At 34.4% G+C, this 21532-nt stretch overlaps 1 long non-coding RNA gene across 1 annotated transcript; it reads left to right on the top strand.

The window, feature by feature from the left end:
* The first annotated feature begins 5907 nt into the window (after window positions 1–5907).
* LOC149131591 (uncharacterized) lies at window positions 5908–11826 on the top strand. Its single transcript, XR_016237489.1, has 2 exons — window positions 5908–7143; window positions 9869–11826. It is a non-coding gene; the product is annotated as an uncharacterized LOC149131591 (long non-coding RNA).
* The last annotated feature ends 9706 nt before the right edge of the window (window positions 11827–21532 follow it).

The raw sequence follows: 21532 nt of genomic DNA, 5'->3' as shown, positions 1-21532 counted from the left end.
GATAGATAGAGAGAGAGAGCAAGGATTATTGGATTGTTGCATGTATGAGTATCTATGGCTTGCAAATGAATGCGTGTGTGTGTGTGTGTGTGTGTGTGTGTGTGTGTGTTGTGTGTGTGCGTGTATGTGTGTGTGTGTGCGCGTGCATCTTCACAATAAAATGACAAAGAACAGTCTCGCAACATTGAATTCTTCAACACAAATGCTCTCAGATGTTGCCACACCACAATGCTCACCATTCTCTAAGCATCAGACATCATCGGAGAACAAAGAGCCGAATGGCTCAGTTACTACAAAGGATTATTTAAAGAGTCTACCCTGACACTAATCCTATAATTGTCTTGCAGGGTTTCATCTTTTCAAGGTCGATAAATTAAGTACCAGTGAAACACTGGAGATCAGTGTAATTGACTGGTCCCCTCTCCCAAAATTTCAGGCTTTGTGCCTATGGTAGAAACTATTATTATTATTATTATTATTATTATTATTATTATTGTTCAGTAGTCTTATTTTTATAACGTGCTTTCACTTCACTACCAAGCGCAGCTCTGTGCGCCTTGGGTATGTGCTGTGGTTTGCTGTGATGCTCTTATGGTTACTGTATTGAAAGTGTTTTGCGTAGGATGTGTGCAGTGCCCAGTAGTGCAATTTTCTGTATGTTGTATATATTTGTAAGTCCTAGTGTTTTTGTTATGTATTTGTCTGAATATGTTTTTATTATACCTAAGGCACCCACTATGGTAGGAATTGTTTCTGTTTTTAGATTCCACATTCGAGTTACCTCTATTTCCAGGTCTTTGTATTTTGAAGGTTTTTCCATTTCTTTTAGGGAAACGTTGTCATCTGCTGATATTGATACATCAATTAGAAAGCAATTTTTTTTCTTTTTATTATTATTATTATTATTATTATTATTATTATTATTACTATGAACTAAGGCAGTAAACTGGCAGAATCGTTAGCATGCTGGATGAAATTCTTAGCAGTGTTTCATCCATCGCTACATTCTGAGTTCAAATTCTGCTGAGGTCAACTTTGCCTTTCGTCCTAACTCCTGAAGTTCTTCACGATTACCCATGATAGAATATGAATAAATAAATAAATAAATAAATAAATAAATAGATAAATTATCATCATCATCATCATCATCTACAGCTGGATGTCCTTCCTAACCTCAGAGGAGGTTTCAAATGATGGTGTAACACAGCCAACATTGGTGCCCCAGCATGACTACAGCTTTAGAGCTGAAACAATTTAAAGAGTTTAAAGAGAGTTTATACATATATATGTATCAATAAAGATATACATATGTACATATGAATAAAGATATATGAAGATATACATATACATATGAATAAAGACATATGAAAATATACATATACATATGAATAAAGACATATGAAAATATACATATGTATATATATATATATATATATATATATATATATATATATATATATATACACACACATGAATAAAGACATGTGAAGATATACATATATATATGTATGTATATATGCCAGTTAAATATATTGTTGAATTATCATAAATAAATTTGCTCACTCAACTTAGACAACTCAGATCAATGACATCTCATGCCAGATGTACGAAATCTTTTGGACATTAGAATACCATTGTGTTGTTGTTCTGTCAAAGAAACTCAGCTTCTTCTAGAAGCCGCTTCTTTTGGTAGCTGATTTATATAGTCTTGCTGGCTGGCTAAAAAGAACCTCCTTCTTCTCCAAACCAACTGCCACCACCACCACTTCCATCTCCATCTTTTCCTTACTTTAAACAACAACAACAACTACTACTACTGCTACTACTGCTACTACCTGGGCCACACATCATGTTCGCTCAAGCGAAAAATCTTTCATTACTGTACCAAGTCAGGTGGATATATTTGGAATTTAAAGATTGATAATTTTTTACTTCAGTAGAATCTATTAACGGTAATGATGGCGAAAAGGATGAGAGAGGGATGTGTGTGTGCGTCCATGTGTGTGTGTGTGTGCGTGCATGTGTGTGTGTATGTGTGGAGGGGTGGTGAGGTAGGTGGTGTGGGTTCTGGATAATGATGACAATATCCTGAATGTTTGTATAAGTCAGTGTGTGTGTGTGAGTGTCTAAACCTGAGTATATTCTAGTATGTTCAAGTGTATAAATATTATGAGTGTGTACATATATATGTGTTTGTGTGTATATATATATATATATATATATATATATATATATATATATATATATACGCCTATACATATATATGTATGTATGTATGTTTGTATATATACTCAAATAAATGTATATATGCATACGTGTAGAACCAACAACTCTATTCTTCACTTGCCATTATATATATAAATATATATATATATATGAGTACCTCTATATAAGGATGGGTAAATATATATTTGTATATATATATATATATATATATATATATATATATATATATATTTATACATAAATACATACACACACGCACACACATACATCTACTTATATATATGTACCTAGCTCTCTATAAGGATGTGTATACATGTATTTGTATAAATGTATCTGTGAGTACATCTGCATACACATCTGAGAATATTGATAATATTTAGTTATTTGAAATTGCTAATATACACACTCACAGACATGCATATGGATGCACACACACACACACACACACACATACACACACACACACACACGTACACATATACACTCACACATATACATGTGTATGTATCTAAGTTTGTAAGTAGCTTGTAAGGATATGTGTGTATATGTGCACGTGTATATAGTTGTGGGTGCATGTGTTTGCATTGTATTTATATCACTATAGTAACCTTTGTATAAAGATATCTGTGTATACATTGTACAGCTGTATATGCCTGTGCATATGTATATGTATGTCAGTAAACCTGAGCACGAGCATTTTTGTATATATTTGACATATACATGCAAATATATATATATATATATATATATATATGTATATATATATATATATATATATATATATATATATATATATATATGTATATATATATATATATATATATATATATATATATATATATATATATATATATATATATATATTGGATGGATGGATAGATAGATAGATAGATAGATAGATAGATGGATAGATAGATATACATAAATATGTATATGTTATATACATGTGCATGTATATGTATATGTATGCATGAATACTCACACACACACATATTTATGTAGATAGATATAATATATATACATAAATATATATATGTGTGTGTGTGTGTGTGTGCGTATATATATATATATATATATATATATATATATCAAAATAAGCAACAGGATATCCAGAGGTAATGCAGTACGATCGTTTCAAGCGACTCCATTTAATTGAACAATGCAACCATTACATCAGTTTAAATGCAGAGCAATCCTCAGCTGCATAAATACATAGAATACATAGAAATACAAAGAACATGCTGTCTTCACTTCAGCTTAGAAGTAGCTTCTAAGCTGAAGTGAAGACAGCATGATCTTTGTCTATCTTCTTACCTTCTTGGAGGTTTTAGGTAAAAATATACCAATGTGTCCATCTGTTTTAATTTAATTAAATTCTATGTATTTATGCAGCAGCAGCAGTGGTGGCGGCAGCGACGAGGAAGAGGATACTACAATATTATAGGATGACATGAAAGAATGTGTTGAGAAGAAAAATTAAATAAAAATGTGCGAAACAGAGTAAATTGAAACTGTAAAAAGACCTTACTAAGCTTCAAAAAACCTCAGAGTTCTCTCTTCGTTCACCAATCTATATAAAAGCACAATAAACAATCTGAAACGCTCTCCCATTTTCTCTCTCTCTCTCTGCTCATTTCACTGAAAGGAAAAAGAGTGCAGTAAAGAATGAACACCAAAAAAAAACAACAAAAAAAAAACAAAATGGGAGATTGTTCCAAACATTTTGTTGAAAATCTCTGATGTGTCTTTCGTTTGAAAATTTCTTAGTAGACATCTTGTGAGAATATCATTTTTCGAATTTAGGCTGTCCTTGTCCTGTAGTATTATTAAGACGATTTCGTTAAAGAAAGATGAAGACTGAATCTTATTTCTGTTGCTAACATACGTGTAATTAGATGCAAATACAAGAATAGATCAAAATATAATGAAAGAGTTGTCACAATCTCTAAATACAGAAAGAAAGGTCAGCTGAAAATCTCTTGATTGGGTTGACTAATGAATGCCTATGAGTAATATCTTATCTTAAATTTATTTGCTGTCACTCAGTTGCTAGACTTTTCTTGAGAACCATCATTCACGTCTACCTTATTTCAGTTTACTGGAAAATAAGAAAGCCAGTTTCTGTTAAAGAAGCAGTAATAAGTATTTGTTCATTCAATTACAAGTGCATTTAGCGATGGTAGTAAGATTATTCGACAGATGTTTTTATGGCATCAACGGTGCTGATGAATTTTTTCAATAAGTGTAGGAAATTTTAATAAAATTACTTTTAAAGATTTTATGTTGTTTACGAAAAATCGTTATTTGCATCATGTACCACAGTATCTGGAAGAAATATTTGCATATTTATTCTTGATGTGTCTTGATGGGTTCAGACACAAAATATACTGGTCGCTGCAGGGTATATCATAAGAAAATAACTTGTCTTTTATGATGACACTGTGTTCAACACTCTCAGCTCATTGCTGAACTGGATTCTGGGACATCAGTGTTTTGACATATTTATTCTATCCAGTAAACTGATACAGCAGCAACTTAAAAATTTTTTTAGCTGTGTTTGTTTGAGCATTCAAAATAAAAATTGGAATATACTATTAAATTTTCTTGTGTCTATTTGTGTCTGGAAGCTGAAGATCTGGTAATAAACTTTATCCTATCCCCAATATATATATATATATATATAAATTCAAAAAAGGATAAAAGTCTTTTACAAGAATTTTATCAGGAAGCCAGTGTGTAAAAAAATTCATAAGGGAAATTTCTATTCCTGAGAATATAATTATTCGTTTATATTTATATAAGGGGCATTACTACAGAATAAGGCCACACACTGGACTTCCCAAAATAAACACATTATATAAATAAATAAATAAATATATATATATATATATATATATATATACACACATATATACGATGGGCTTCTTTCAGTTTCTGTCTACCAAATCCACTCACAAGGCTTTGGTCGGCTCGAGGCTATAGTAGAAGACACTTGCCTAAGGTGCCATGCAGTGGGACTGAACCCAGAACCATGTGGTTCGTAAGCAAGCTACTTACCACACACCTATATATATAATTATACACACACATATATATATATATATATATATATACATACATATAACATGGGTGATGGTGATAGCAAAGGCTAAAACAAGATCTTGTAGTAGTGTAGCAACAGTACTAGCATAGTAACAGAGGGATAAAAATTCCCATTATCAAATTGGAAAACCTACAGTTTTTTTCTTCTTATATAATAGATATTACGAAACCATGCAATAACAGACAAGCTCTTATTCCATGAACGGAAATAAACTACTTTTCTAATACCAAAACTAATAGGATTGAGGATTTTCATACTAACTATACCTAAATCTGTTACTGTAGGAGGGATTAACATAAATTTAGTGAGACTAAAATGTTATTTTTATGAAACGCTGATGTGAATGAAGTATGGTGGGCTGAGAGCCCAGGATTCTATCCAATCATTCATTTGCAATCATCTAAGCTTCTTTCTTTCTCTCTCTCTTTCTTTCTTTCTTTCTTTCTTTCTTTCTTTCTTTCTTTCTTTCTTTACTTCTTTGTTTCTTTCTCTCTCTCTCTCTCTGTCTCTCTCCTAGTTATGCCCACTTCTTCATACTTCTTGCATGGGTTATACGAAATTTGTTGAGGTGGATTTTCTATTGCTGGATGCCCTTCCTGTTGCCAACACTCACTTGTCTTTTAAGTAAAATAACTTCCTCCCTTCACTCAAGGTCGGACATACCTCCATTGAAGAGTGCAAATGAAATGGCACCATTGTATGCCAAATTACACAACCACATACACACACACACACACAAAGCAGGCTCCTCTTTGTTTCTGTCTACCAAATCCACTCACTATTTCTAGATTAAAAGAATTATGGGATATCTCTCTCTCTCTCTCTCTCTCTATATATATATATAAATGAGAATGTATGTCTGTGTGTGTGTATGTGTCTGTGTGAATCCCTAAAACTCCAGAACTACCCAACCAATTTCATTCAAATTTTACACATGCCTTACTTAGGGTCTCGGTTGTGTTTTAGTCAAAAAAAGTTTTAACTTCTTGCATAGTTCGAACCCACAGCAACATAATATCTCATCCACTATTTAAGTATTACGTGTCAAAAGTGAAGCAAAAACACTCATGTCAAATACTTTCACTTTAAAAATGAAACTTTTCCACTATTTCAGTATCAAAACTGAAACAATCACATTTCGATACTATAATGACAGATACTTTCACTTTAATGGTTTCATTTTCATACTGAATCTACTACAGTGAAACTATACTCTCACATATATACAGGCATACATACATACATATATACATACATACATCTCACATATATACAGGCATACATACATACATATATACATACATACATCTCACATATATACACACATACATACATATATACATACATATAGTTAATTTACACTGCATGCAAAAATACAGACATACTATATACGGTACGGTATTAAACACACCCACACAAACATCTACACATACATATACATACCTGACGACTTGATTTTTTTATTAACCACACAGGGTCGAAACACAGAGGGGACAGCACAAGGACAGAAAAAACACAAAGTAGGAAAAAAATAAAATCGAATGAAAAGAATGGTAATGATAAATGAAAAGGTGGAATGACTTCTACTCGAACCCGAAACTCCAATTAACGTCATTGAACGTTTTTAGAAAAAAAATTTAACACGTGTTTTTTTGTTTGTCTCTTTCTCTTTGCTGTGTGTTGCTTGTCTTCTATATTCAGTCGACAACAGACATGCGTGAAGTGCTGTCTGGCTAGTGTCAATACGAAATTTTATTTTCCTTAAAACAATACACATTTACTGTGTATTGAGTTAATATCGCCGCAGTTGCAAGGTAAAATATAAAATTCTTTGTCTCTCTGTAATAATTATTGTGGTATTTACCGTTAAATTAGCAGTTCCATACATGTGATATTTCGTTCATTTGCTTATATTTCCTTAATTTACACTGCATGCAAAAATATGGACATACTATTTACATACAAGTGCTTACAAAAATAGAGATTAATGTATTGGGTTGTCCGGAAAGTTCGTGCCGATTTATAGTAGCATACCTTTCGACTTACTTGCCATGAAACCACCTCAATTCTGGGAAGAGGTTATTTTCAAGTTAAAGGCGAGATGGAGACGCATTGTGTAACAAAATGGTTCATATTTGGTTGATTAAAAATGTAATGGCAAGTATTTATTGATTTTTTTTTTTTTTCCTTTAAAAATCGGCACGAACTTTCCGGACAACCCAATATATTTTTTCAATGTTCATAATTTTTTGTTTACAATATTGAAAAAATATGCCACCAAAGAAAAACGTGTTTCTCTCCAGAAACACGTATAAAGCGAGGACGATTGCTGAAAACCGAAGGCGTGTGTCTCAACAGGGAAAGGAGATGAGACTTTCTCAGGGTTAGCAGATGCGTGCTGCAGCACGTCAGATGGAGTCTCAAGAGAGAAAGGAGATGAGATTTTCCCAAGATCAGCTAAGGCATGTTGCAATACTTAATGCTGAGTCATTAGAACAACGTTTAGCACGCTATATTAAACAGATGTCCAATACAATATAGCTCTCAGAAATAGACCACAGGCAAATTCGTTCTTCACAACACCAGGAGCTGCTTTCAGATATGATCCATCCCAGCCTTATAAAAACGATAATTCTGTACAAATTGGTGTGCTACACTCAAATTGGCGTTTCTGCAAAGCTTTCAAATTTCCAAATGAAACTAGTGGCATGTGCTGCTCAGGCGGTAAGGTAAGATTGCCAGCACTGTCAGCTCTTCCTCAACTTCTTTCGACAATTCACTTCCCCGTCACCGTCTCCCATTACAGCCCATTTCCAGAATGTACCCATTTACGTAAAATATCTCTATTACACCTCCATTCATTTGACTGTTAACCATATGATGGATTGTGTTACACGCAGCGCTGACCGCCTCAAAGGCGAGTATATCCACTGACAGCTTTTCGGTGGGCTCAAAAATTACACACTCTCAAAATATTTTTATGTAATTTTGGTAAATATACCTGTTAAAATGAAATGTCAGTTTTATTTTCATTTTTGTGTAATTTAGATAATTTATTCACCGCACCCTGTATATACACATACATGCATATATAGATATATAAACACACACACACACACACACACACACACACACACACACACACACACACACATATAATGCATGTATATATACATACATGCTCATATATGTGGATGTGTGTGTGTGTGTGTGTATATATACATATACACAATATGTATTTCTTTGAATTATTTAATTTAAATGTTTTCTATGAATGAGAACAGCCTTGACTAAATAAAAAATATATGTTGCCCTACTAAAACAACCTTTTTTAAATAGAATTAAAAAAGCGAAAACAAAGAAAAAAAAAACAAAAATAATCAAAATTTTAATGCTTTTGCTGTTAAATCTTTTTGGTTGCTTTTCTGAATCGAAATATCTTATTAATGGTTGGTGGATCCTAGAAATTCAATTGTTGCTTTGACATTGGTAATCTTTTGAAAAGTCACTTTCATATTTTATCTCTGTCTGTCACTCTTTCTCTCTCTTGCTCTCTCTCTCTCTCTCCCTCAAACTGATAATTTTTGCATTGAAATATAAATAATATCATAAACTCTACTGAATAGACTCCACAAGAACATAAAGGGGATTCCACACAAGCTGTTCACGATAGGATATAAATTAGACAAATGTTACCTGTACACAGCCAACAAAATTGTTGTTTATCTGTAATGTGCAGTAAGCAGTAAGTTTTATAAGATGATGAAACAGGTTGCGATAATGGCAGATTAAAGTTTAATAGCTTATCTATTAATTCTTTCCAATATTATTTTCCAATCTTGAATCATTATGATTTTGCTAAAATGATTTTATTTGGGATAAATCTCGAATGTAATCAATATCTATTATGTCTTATTGTACACCCATTTTCACTAATTCATCCGATTTCTTGTTCCCTATTGACCAAGAATTCTTTACCATTGCTATTGCATTAAGATTATCAAATAAGGCGGTGAGCTGGTAGAATAGTTACTGTGCCTGGCCAAAATACTTTGTGGCATTTCTTCTGTCTTTATATATGGAGATGAAATTCCACCGAAGTTGACTTTGCCTTTCATTTTTTCAGGGTTGATAAAATCGAGCACTGGTGTCAGTGTAATCAACTTAATCCCTTAGCTGAAATTGCTGGCCTTGTGCCAAAATTGAAACCTTTATTAAATGAATGAAGCTGCAAAAAGCTTACTGGCATTTCTACCAACAAAAAGCTTACTGGCATTTCTACCAACTTACATTCTGAGTTCAAATCCCACCAATGTGACTTATACTTTTCAACTTTTTGGGATCAATGGAATAAAGTCAAGTACCGGCATTGATGTAATTGTCTTACTGTTACTCCTCAAAATTACTGGCTTTAGACCAAAATTACAAAGAATTATTTTCGAATGAATAATATTCTGTTTCTAAAATTATATTTTCCAAAATTATATTTAAAAAAATTTTTTTAATACAACCTCTCTTTCTTGTCTTAAATCATTTTAGATGAGATAATCTACCTTGTAAAATCTTTCACCCACACCATTCCGTTTGCAGACTCTAAAGGCAGAATCTCCACCACCCTGCATCAGGTTGTACCATCCTGTACCACTCTATGTCACTAGGCTACATACCTTGTGGAGACATGTGGCACAGTGGTTAAGGTGTTGAACTCAATATCGTTAAGTCCAGGTTTCAGTTCCTAGACTGAGATGGCAAAGATGAAGATTGATGATAATGATGATGACGACGCGATGATAACGGCGACGACAAGGACAATAACAATGACGGCAATGATATTAAAAACCTAATATTTTTTTTTCCTTCTTAAACTCTGAAATTCTTCAATATTTTGAAGGTTGGCAGTTCTACCAGCTTCCTATATGCAAGAATCACATATAAATTGAGTGATGATAATACATTTTCTTTGTTATCTCAAGTGTTTCTGTGTTAAACATTGATGTATTTTTGATATGACTTTAATAGCACATCATGTTAAGGTCATTTTTTTTCCTTCTTACAAATTCTTAAGAGAGTTTTTCCAATTTTAAATCTGATGATAATCAAACACCAAGAATTTTAACCAATTTTTTTTTTTTTTTGGCAATGCTATTAGCTGATTCATTAAATATATTTTATCACCAATAATAATTGAGAGATCTGAAGTTTATGCATTTTTGAAGGATCAAGTTGTTCATTTTTGTTTGTCTGTTCAGTTGCAATTAACAGTGTCTGCATGTAATTTACTTTAAGTGTTATTAATAATTGTTTTTAATTAAGTAACAAAGTCTATTATTTTTATCACCAAAAAGGCGGTGAGCTGGCAGAATTTTTAGCACGCCGAACAAAATGCTTAGCAGCATTTTGTCTGTCTTTATGTTCTGAGTTCAAATTCCACCAATGTCAAATTTGTCTTTCATCCTTTCGCAGTTGATAAAATAAGTACCAATTGAACATTGAGGTTCAATATAATGGACTTATCCTATTGCTCGAAAATTACTGGCCTTGTGCCAAAATTTGAAATCATTATTATTATCACTAAAATTTCAGCCCTTGTGCCTGTTATAGAGAAGATTATTTATTATTATTATTATTATTATTATCTTAATTTGCGTGTCTGATGCAATCACCTGCCAGGTCACATCCAGTACCTCAGGGCAAGTGAAGGTTAGGTGATGTTTAAACATAACTGAAAGTTTGGAGAGGGGAAGTGGGATGGGGAAATGGGGAGAGCAGTACAAAAATACATTCATACAATACAACACAGTAGAGACATTTAAGTCGAGAGGGTTTTTCTAATGATCTGGGTGGTATTTGTCAACACGATCTTTTAGACTTCTGCCAAAACTGGCCTCACCTGTGCTTGTGCCATGTAAAAAGCACTAAGTCCACTCTGCTGAGTGGTTGGTGTTAGGAAGGGCATCCAGCTGTAAAATTCCTGCCAAAACAGTAACAGAAGTCTGGCACAGGCTTCAGTTTGGCTGGCACTTGTAAAAACCATCTCAGCCATCCCAACATGAAAGGTGGATGTTAAACAATGATGATGGTGATGATATATGTATACATATATATATATATATATATGGCCGCAGTCAAATGACCGAAACAAATAGAAGAATAAAAGAATATATATTTGAATGGATTTAAAAGCCAATCAATTAATTTAATAAATACATAGCTTTTATTGTTAATATTTTTCTGGAAATTTTCAAATCCAAAATATCTTTTCCAAAATGGAGATTAAACAATAAATAGATAAATCAGTGAGAGAGGGAATACAATGGGAAAAAAATGAAGCAGACAAACAGGCAGACATCTCCATTGCTTCTGTCAAAACCTTGAGAGCAGCCAAGAGAAAGTGTCCAATAGATGACAGCAGTAGTAGCTGTAGAAATGCAGAAATACCCTCCAATCAGACATTATTATTATTATTATTATTGTTAAAATAAAACGAATTATTATTATTGTTGTTGTTGTTATTATTATTATTTTTTTTACTAAACACATTATTTAGCTCTCAAATCTATTTATTTCTTACATATCACAATTCTTCAAATTTAACCTCAAAACTTCAAGGCAACCTGTTCGTATAGATATGTATCTTTCCACCCTCTCTCTCTGTCTGTCTCTCTCTCTGTCTCTCTTTCTCTCTGTATATATATATATGATAGCATGTATATATGTATATAGATGTATATGTGTGTGCAAAACACATACACATATACATGTGCAAATTCATGCTTATACATGTTTACATATAATTAGAACCAAGCTGAATACATTGAAAAAAAAAATGGTAAGTTTTGAATCGAGGGAGAAGGTTGAAACAAAAACAAAAAGAAATAAAAAAAGAAAAGAATAACTGACCCCACCCCCATCCCTACCTGCCACCTCGCCCATTAGACCTCATTTGCTGATATCCTTAATTTGAATAAAAATCCATAAAAGGAAAAGTCTGAGACAAACTGACTACAATGATTTGGGGGTAGGGTAGGGAGGGGTGAAGGTGGGGGGGGAAAGTAATAAAAAATACAATAAAAACAAAAATGAATATATAATCCTAAATAAATAAATCTGAATAAATAAATAAATGCAGGAAAATAAATATATATGGCAAAAGGCCATGTGATCCATAAAAGTTAAAGAATGAAGCGTGAATATGGCTAAATTGTAGATTAATCCATAAAACCAAAGTCTTGTCTTTGCTATGATGCTGTCAAACCTTATATTTTGTTTACAATTTAATCGCTCTACAATCTAATCAAACCCATAGATTATTCAGTTATGTTTCTTTATGATGAATGCACTTCATTTTTTTTTTTCATTTTTTTTCTCGTTTTTTTTTTTTTTCTACTCTACATTTTCTCAACTCATAATTCCTTACCGGTAGTTTTATGCATTTTATATTTTATAGTTAACGCCTCTCTACAGATTGCATTCTTAATATGGATTTAACACGTTATATTTACAATTTAGCTGTATGCGTGCTTCCCTTCTATGAATTTTATGGACAACACGGCCTTTTGACATCCATGTATATTTTCTGCATGCCTTTATTTTATTATCGTTGAGCTGGCAGGATTGCTAATGTATCGCACGGAATGCTTAGTGGCGTTTCTTCCGACTCTTTATATATCCTGAGTTCAAATCTCACCAAAGTTGACCTTATCTTTCATTCTTCCAGGGTCAATAAAATATAGCACCAGTTAGGTATTGTGATTAACTATACTCATTCCATCAAAACTAAAAACTTTGTGCCAAAATTTGAAACCATTATTATTATTATTATTATTGTAATTATTATTATTATTAAGGCGGTGAGCTGGTAGAACTGTTAGAACACTGAGCTAAATGCTTAGTGGCATTTTGCCAAGGTTGACCTTGCCTTTCATCCTTTCAGGGTCATTAAATTAAGTACCAGTGAAGCACTGAGGTCGACATAATCGACAAGTCCCCTCCCCACAAATTTCAGGCCTTGTGCATATAATAGAAAGGATTATTATCATTATTATTATTATTATTGTTGTGGTTGTTGTTATTGTTTTCCTCTCAAGTCTCTTATGTCTAATGTACATTGTCACTTATTAACTTTTGTCTAGCGTCCATTTTATGCTAGTCACTCTTATGTTTTCTTCGGTCTAAGGACCTTGTAGTGAGTGAATGTTTTTTTTTTTTAAAAAAAGGTCCATAAAATAAGTACCAGCTGAGCACTAGGGTGAATGTAATCAACTTCGTCGTTCCCCCAAAATTACTGATCTGGTGCCAAAATTTGTAATCATTGCACCAACCCTTTTATTGCCATACATCTCTGTCAAGAATTTCCAGAAGGAACTTCGTGAGACCACTACTGAAACGCTTCCGAAAAAAGAAAATCTGTTGGAAAACCGATTATAGCAGTGACTCCATCTAAGAATATCTGAAGAAGGAATTGTAATTCCAAAATATCATCGGACTATAGATAACTAAATTACAACAAGTATATAGTCCATTTTTTTGTATTATAGTGCATTGTTGTACCATTCAAAACTTTTTATTCTTTATAAACAATGTTTGTTTCAATTAATTTTGAAAATAATAAAGAATATATGATAAAAAAATAATTAAAATATTAAACTGGTGAGTAGAACAAATTGACAGAAAATTTTGGTGGAAGGGTGTTTTTTGATCACTAAAAATCAGGAAGTTTGTTTCATAGTGTCAGGGTTGGTCTCAGACAGCTCTGCATAAAAGGGTTAGCTAACTGCTGTTGTTGCTGTTGCTACCACCACCACTGCTGCTGCTGCAACATATTTTTCAGCTGATTTTACTGGGGCAGAGTGTGATGATGTTTTCTTCATTTGACACATTTTTCTAGTTTCCGACATAAAGTAAAAATGTCTGTTAACATGACTCTGACATAAGTGTCTTCTTTTACACATGCCGTCTAAAGACTTCTCTAATCATCATATTTTACACTTGCAGAAAATACAATAAAAATTTGTGCTTAATATTGTTCTGACATATAAGTTCTTTAATATTTCCTGTCTTAGAAAAAGATAAAATTAAACTTTTGTTTTTACTTTCTGATTTTATTTATTTATTTTTTATGTGTGTGTCTAAATATTTTACAGTTTCAGTCACACAGTAAAAATAGGTGTTAACATAACTCTAACAACATATATCAAGGGTGTCTGGTTTGATATTAGCTACGCAGATCTCGTAAAACAGTTTTATATTCGTCACCATTTCATAGTCTCGGGTCTACCACGGGGCTGATTTTCAAGAGCAAAGTCACCAGACCGGAACTTCTTGAACCATCGACGTGCAGTATGTTCATTCACCACATCTTCACCAAACACCACATGAATGTTTCGAGCTGTCACAATATAATCAGACACCATGAACTGCATTTCGAAAAGTGATGATGTAACTCTTCAATGCTGTGAAACAAAGAATTATTAGGATAAAACATTAGAGTTAACGACTGTCAAACTTGATGCACAAGAAAATCGGACATTTCATTCTTAATGACCCAATACTTATATTAATATTTAGCAGAATTAACAGAGTGACTCAAGGTCTGAGAGTTTCATGCATTAGCACGTATCAAACTTGAGTCACTCTCTTACTTCTGCTAAATATTAATGAAAAGAAACATATACTCATATTTTGAGTCCTATTTTACTTGTTTGCATCACCATACCTATATATATATATATATATATATATATATAGGAGAATGTACGAAAAAAAACAACAACAGACATGGACAGGTGGTGTAAACAACAAAAGGATGTATTAGTTTGACGCTCGGGAATACATATATATATATATATATATATATATATATATATAATGCTAGCCACTCTTGTTGTGGTTGGAATTAGGAAAAGCATCCTGCCATAGAAACAGTACCAAATCAGATTGGAACCTGGTGCAGCTCCCCCAGCTTACCAGTTTCCAGTCCAACCCATTCCAGCATGGAAAACAAATGTTCAATGATGATGATGACATATTATTAATCTTAATATCATAATAACATTACATCTTTTTCACTGTGGAGTCTCAAACTGTGAACTCCTCTAAGAAGAAAACACAGCTTAACACTTGTTTCTAGACAGGAAACGTAAGAGAATATTGAATGCAGAATTTTGCCTCATTTTCCATTTGAATAAGTAAAGAAGTGCATCTTAGCATTTTTTTAAACAGTGAGTGTTAAAGCAGACACTCTTTATATCACAGCCATATTAGCACTTCGCTTTCTGTTTTTTTTTTTCACACATGTCTGAATCAGCAAAATGTGGCAAATATGAATTAGTTTAAAACATCGTTAAACCAGCCATCTTTTAGCAGACCTCTCTCTTATGTTAGAGCCATTGCTATCATCATCATCATCATCATCTTCTTATTCTTCCTCCTCACCCTCTTCCTTCTCCACTTCTTATTATTTCTCCACTTCTTATTCTTTCTTCACTTCTTATTCTTTCTCCTCCTCCTCTCACTCCTGTTACTCCTCTTCTTTTCCTTCTCCTCCTCTTCTTCTCCTCTTCATCCTCTTCTTCTCCTCTTCAATTTCCTCCTCCTATTCTTCCCCCTTCTCTTCTTCCTCCTCCTCCTCCCCCACTTCTTCCTCATATTTCTCTTCTTCCTGCTCCACTTTCTCTCCCTCCTGTTCATCTGCTTCTTCTTTTTCCTCCACTTCCTCTTCTGCCTCCTTCACTTCCTCTTCTTTCTCCTCTTTCCCCTCCTCCTACTCTTCCTCATCACCATTGTAGGCCCTGCTCGAGCGTACACTGTAAAGTGGCAGGCATTAGGAAGGGCATCCAACCATAGATCCCATGCCAAACCAGACTGGAGTCTGGTGCAAGCTCCCCAGCTTGCCAGCCCTGGTCAAATCGTCCAACCCATGCCAGCATGGACAACAGACATTAAAGGAGGAGGATGATATTTTACAAATGAGTAAAAAAAATAAGAAGTGCATAGCTTTACATAAATATATTTCAAAAATTTAACGAAAACACAACAAACAGAATATTTTAGAAAAACATGACAAATGGGAAGTTTGTATCTAATTTGTATCAGTCAACGTCCAAAGAATCATTACGATTTCATGCCTTTAATGTTGATATTATTCACTTTTGGTAGCACACACACACACACTCACACACTCACACACACACTCACACACTCACACACACACACATATTTATAAGTTGTTGATTATATGGTTGGTCATAGAGTGACCAATTATATAGTTAGCTTTATGCGATTCACCACTTAGCTTTATAGACACTTAGTTTTATAGATGATTCATCAGATTCCAATGTCTGTAGCCATTGGAGTCTGACAAAGTTATCTACAAGGCTAAGCACTTTATGGATGCAAAGCCATTGGTCACTCTATGATCAGCCATATAATTAACTTCCTCTAAATACATTACTGTTCTAACATTTTGAGTGTTTCTTTTCTGGATATATGATCCACTGATAATCATTATATATAAATATATATATATATATATATATATATGCCAACTGAGTGTACAGAGCCAATGTGAGATATAGTAATTTGCTCAAGGACACAACAGACTAGATTGGATATCAAACTCATAACCTTACAATCATGAGCCGAACACCCTAACCACTATTCCATGTGGCTTCATATATATATATATATATATGTCGTCGTTTTACGTCCATTCTCTGTGCTTGCATGGGTTGGATAGCTTGACAGGTACTGGCAAGCTGGAGGCACCAGTTGTCTGTTTTGACATGGTTTCTACAGCTAGATGCTCTTCCTAATGCCAACGACTTTACAGAGTATACCGGGTGCTTTAACATGGTACCGACGCATGTGTGTGTGTGTGTAATATATATATATATATATATATATATTTGTATATATGCATATGTATCTACGATGAGGATAATGATGGTCATGATGATACTGGTGATGATGACAATGATCATGATGTTGAAGATGATGATGAGGAGGAGGAGGGGGAGGTGGAGGATAACGACAGTGATAATGAGGATGGCAGTGACAATTGCACTGGTGACAAGAACTATGATGATGATGATTATACATACATATGTGTATATATATACGATGATGATATATATATGCATATATGTAATTGTACATATATATATATATATTTATATATGCATATATGTAACTGTACATATATATATATATATTTATATATGCATATATGTAATTGTATATATATATATATATATGTATATACATATACATGTATGTATATATATGCATGCATGTATGTATGTTGTTCGAGTCATCACATTAACGCAGCATATTTTCGCTGGTATCTACTGAGTCAGTCTGTAACGAACAACAATGGACAACATGGAGAAACTTGCATTGCTGTAATTGATAATTATAGTTCTGTGTCTCATTACTTTAATACTATTAGTTTATTGTACCTTAACAAAGACTTAGCATTATCATTATCACCAGCATGGCTGCTGCTGCTGCCACTACAGCTGTTCAACACCAACACCATCATTACCATCAGCATCATCATCATCATCATCATCATCATTATCATCATCCTCATGACTGTCATCGTCATCATTCTTGTCACCAGCGCAACTGTCGCTGCTATCATCATCATCATCATCATCATCATCATCATCATTATCATTAGCATCAATGCCATCACCACCACCACCATGATCATCATCCTGATCATCATCATCGTCGTCATCGTTGTTGTCGTCATTGTCATCATCATTGTTGTCATCGTCTCGTCGTCATCATCCGCCCCGCATTATCATCTTCATCGTCATCATCATCATCATCATCATCACCATCAGCATTGTCATCGTCACGATCACGATCACGACCATCATCATCGTCATCATTATCATCATCATCCTCTTCATCATCATCTTCAACATCATCATCATCAGCATCAACATTCCTGTCGTCAGTGCAATTGTCGCAGCTATCATCATCATCAACATCATCAACATTGTACCAATTACTGTCTACATCTCTATCATCATCAGCAGCAGCACCACCACCACCGCCACCACCACCACCGCCACCACCGCCACCACCACCGCCACCGCCGCCACCACCACCACCACCACCACCACCATTGTCACTACATAATTATCATGATTATTCCTGCTGCAACCTCTCCGTTCACGCCCCTCCACCACTATCACCACCACCGCCACCTAAAGCTCTCCCCATCACTGCCACCATCCCCCCGTTACCATCATCTAATTATCATTATTATGATCACCGTCACCACTAACAACGGAGCTACCACCATTATCTGTACCAAATAATCACCTTCATTATCACCAATACTACTACTACCACCACTACTCTACTACTACTACTACTACCTCCACCACCTCTACTACTACTACTACTACTACAGCTACAATCACCACCACTACCACTGTTACCTCTCCCTCCTCCACTACTACTACCACCACCAAAACCACCACCACCACTACTACTGCTACTACTACTACTACTACTACAACTACTACTATTGCTACTACTCTACTACAGCTACAACCACTATGACCACTACCACCATCATTACTACTACCACTACCTCCACGACGACGACGACGACCACTACCTCCTCCACCACCACACCACCACCACCACCACCACCATGACCACCACCACCACTACTACTACTGTCTTCATTATCATGAAAGCCGTCATTATTAACACTGCTACACCATTTTAACCACCACCTTCAACACATGATCATTTCCATCGTAGTCGCGACCGCCACCACCTCCACCCCCACTACTGTCATCATCTTCATCGCTGTCATCATCATCGTCATCATTCATCATTGGTGTCATAATTATTATCATTCTCGTCGTCAATAATCATCATTGTCAATGCCACCATCACCATCATTATTGTCACATCATCATTGTCATCACCATCATCATCATCATCATTGTCATTGTCATCATCATCATCTTCATCTTCATTGTCATCATCATCGTCATCATCATCGTTGTCATTGTTATCATGATCATCATCACCATCATCATCATCGTCATCATAATCATCGTCTTCATCATCATCGTCATTGTCATCTTCATCGTTGTCGTTATCATCGTCATCATCATCATCATTGTCATCGTCGTCATCATCATCATCATCATTGTTATCATGATCATCATCACCATCATCGTCATCATAATCATCGTCTTCATCATCATCGTCATTGTCATCTTCATCTTCATCGTTATCATCATCATCGTCATTGTTGTTTTAGTCCTCATCCATCATTCTCATCGTCATCATCATCATCATCACTATTACCACCACAAACACCATCATTAACATCATCACTCTCACCACCCCCCTCTCCTTGCCATCGTTATTGTCCTCATCCTCATTAGCATAATCGTTATGCTCATCTGTATCATTATTCTCATCAACATTATTATGATCATCATAATTATTAACAACAACAACAACAACAACATCACTGACAGCAACTGATAAAAAACGAATGAAGAAGCCACCTTGTGTGGCTTGAAACCACAGTCAAATCACCCTCAATTACTGCTTTGTAATCTTTCATACACGCACAAAAAAAAAAGGCATGTTGCATAATGTAATCCTAGATACATTGTGCTTTGATAAAGTATGGGTGGACAATAGTGGAGTGCTTTTGATTTGCCCTTAAGGGTTAAAACATCATCATCACCATTATCATCATCATCTTCATCATCAACACCATCTTCATCATCAACATCATCATCATCTTTATGGTCGTCGTCATCATCATTGTCGTCGTCATTGTCATCGTCGTCATCATCATCATTATCATCATCTTCATCCTCAACACAATCATCATTTGTAAGCCTAGTACTGATTCTATCAGTCTCATTTGCCCAACCGCTAAGTTACAGGGACGTAAACACACCAGCATCGGTTGTCATAAGATGTCAGGGGGACAAACACAGACACACAAACATATATATATATATATATATACGACAGGTTTCTTTCAGATTCCAACTACCAAACCCACTCACAAGGCTTTGGTCAGCCCGAAGCTATAGTAGAAGACACTTGCCCAAGGTGCCACGCAGTGGGACTGAACCCGGAACCATGTGGTTGGTAAGCAAGCTACTTACCACACAGCCACTCCTGCGCTTGATGTCTTAAAGTTTGGCACAAGGCTAGCAATTTGGGGGGAGGGTTTAAATCAGTTACATCAGCCCCATTGTTCAACTTGTACTTATTTTATCAACCCCACCAAAAAATGAAAGGCAAAGTCGACCTTGGCAGAGTTTGAGCTTAGAATACAAAAATTGTCAAAATGCCCAATGTGGTAACAATTCTACCTGCTCGCTACCTTCATACATATATTACACACTGTAAACGATTAACGTTTATGAAAATTTTAATTAGAAAGAGAAAGAAAGATGTACCCTTTAACTGTTCCTCTACTTCACCAGGGAATGATTTTAACTCCGCTGTAAGTGATTTTGACATGTGTTACCTCTGCTGTTCATTGCAAACCAATAGAGTTAAATTGTTAAACCTTTCACTTGTTTCTTCCATATTAAATATGTAAGAATGTGCTGTATTGATTGAAGAGAATTTAATTAGACTTTCCACTGACTCATGTATGTATATGCATGTTTGTTATTATGAATGTGTATGCATGTCTGTTGCACAAATGTGTGTGTGTGTACAAGTGCATATATCTTTGCTATGCATGTCTCCTCTGACACAACTATCTTCAATGAAGCATAGACTCCTCTATATTCACCAAAGAAGAGATGAGACAATCACTCATTAGATGTAAAAAGGTTGTTACAGGAGTAGGTGTGAAATATTAGCATATTTAAAAAAATATTAACCATTGAGATTTATTATCAAAGGTAGCCATCTGCAGGGAAAAACAACAGTTACATTAGTATTAAATGTATTTAATACAGTGAGCATCAAAAATCTAATTAGAAATTTTTTCTAATTAAGTTTTCCTTCTTTGATGGTGTCTGACAATATTTTCTTAGTTTTTCTGTCTTTCCTAAGACTTTATCACTGGTTTTTCTGTTCTGTCCATAACATTCTCAAAAGTTATCTATTTGTATGTGTGTGCGTGAGTATGTGTGTGTGCATGTGTGTATATATATATATATATATATATACACACACACA

This window comes from Octopus bimaculoides, chromosome 20, assembly GCF_046866305.1.
Source record: "Octopus bimaculoides isolate indiv1 chromosome 20, ASM4686630v1, whole genome shotgun sequence".
In the NCBI taxonomy this organism is placed as follows: domain Eukaryota; kingdom Metazoa; phylum Mollusca; class Cephalopoda; order Octopoda; family Octopodidae; genus Octopus; species Octopus bimaculoides.
Note: the sequence above shows the minus strand (reverse complement) of the source record. Positions and strands in the feature narration are given on the sequence as shown.